Genomic DNA, 1615 nt, shown 5'->3' on the forward strand with positions numbered 1-1615 from the left:
TCTTTAATACATTTTCTTTTAATAAAAAAAAAATGATATAAAATGATATATTAGATTTAAAAAGTGCCTATCAAAGGAAAAATTCAATTGTTTCTGCATTATAAGTCCAAAGAAGAATGAAACTATCCATAAATAGAAATGTCTATGCTGTTCTTGTTATAAACCCAAAAAATTACTTAGAATTTTGAATTTACAAAAAAAAAGCACATTCCATATACGGTATTGTATGTGAATACATATATGTGATATTCTGAAATATGAAAATAAATTTCTTTATCTTATATATAAGAACTGTCAATATATTGACATATCAGTATTTTTTGTTGCTCTGATTTAATGTTAATTGATCATCACTATAGGTAATCTTTTTTCGCGAAAAATTTTTTGTATAATTGCCTAGTGCGCAGAAAAAATGTTGCCCTGATTGTAAAGAACTTACTTATACACCGAAAATTTTGATTTAGGGAATATTAGATACTTTAATGATATTGTGTGATTTTTAAAATAAAATTTTTTAACAACACATATTTCAACTTTATTCTATAATAAAGTTAAAAATGGATTGTGCTTAAATCGAGAAATTTAGTTCTACAAAATAAAATATAAATTCTAGACAATATATTATATTATATGTTCAAATCATGTATATGTCACGCAGAAAATTTATTTTCATGCCAATAATTCGCAAAAAACGGCATTGGCTAATTATAGTTTATTTTTTAGAAATAATATTTATGATACAAAATTTACATATAAATTTATTTCTTTTTCTATACATCCATACTATTACTATGCTGTGCTAGTTAGTTTTTTTAAATCAGTCACATTTCACTTATTTTAAATTCCATAAGTTATTCTGGTATAATAAAAAAAGTTTCTATAGATGGTCTGTTTAGATGGAATAACTACAAAACTAATGCGAAATTTTTTTTTATTTGATTTGGTTTGTGCTTCTTATCATGATATTCAAAGGCATATTTATCAATAAAAATATAAAATTTAAATTTTACAAAGTGAAAATTTATGGTCTTGTTAGATTTGACTCCGTATAGCCCAAAGTTTTTGATATATGTTATTTTGCAATGTTTGAAACTATTACAACACATGCTTTAGAAGGTATTTTTTATAGCTGAACATTAGTTTATTAAGATTAAAGCTTTACATTAATACCTATTTGTTTTTTTATATTTGCTGTAGAAACCTTTTCCCTCATTGCCATATGTATTTTAATAACCCATGCATGACACAAATTTGAAAAATATATGAGAATATGCGAAATTTCTATAGAAATCTGTACAAAAATGCTAAAAAGCATTTTAACATAAACCAAATGAATTTTTAAAACATTAAAGATATTAAATCAAAAGTGTTTTTCACAAAGAAAAATATTCGTATAACTATTATAGACATGCCAACAACTCGTAAGCTTTTAAAATTTATTCTTCTTGACTCTTCATATAATCATTTGGGCTTTTTAATTTAAATTTTGCATTCGTTCTACTTTGATAGAACTTATCCCCCTTCATATTCATATTACGAGAAAACATTATAAATGTAAGTCGCATTTTTGATAAAAATGCTAAATCTCAAATTTTGTCGGATATATATTTTAAAA

The sequence above is a fragment of the Rhyacophila brunnea genome, unplaced genomic scaffold, assembly GCF_057557595.1.
Source record: "Rhyacophila brunnea isolate RB1 unplaced genomic scaffold, BYU_Rbru_1.0 scaffold_103, whole genome shotgun sequence".
In the NCBI taxonomy this organism is placed as follows: Eukaryota; Metazoa; Arthropoda; class Insecta; order Trichoptera; family Rhyacophilidae; genus Rhyacophila; species Rhyacophila brunnea.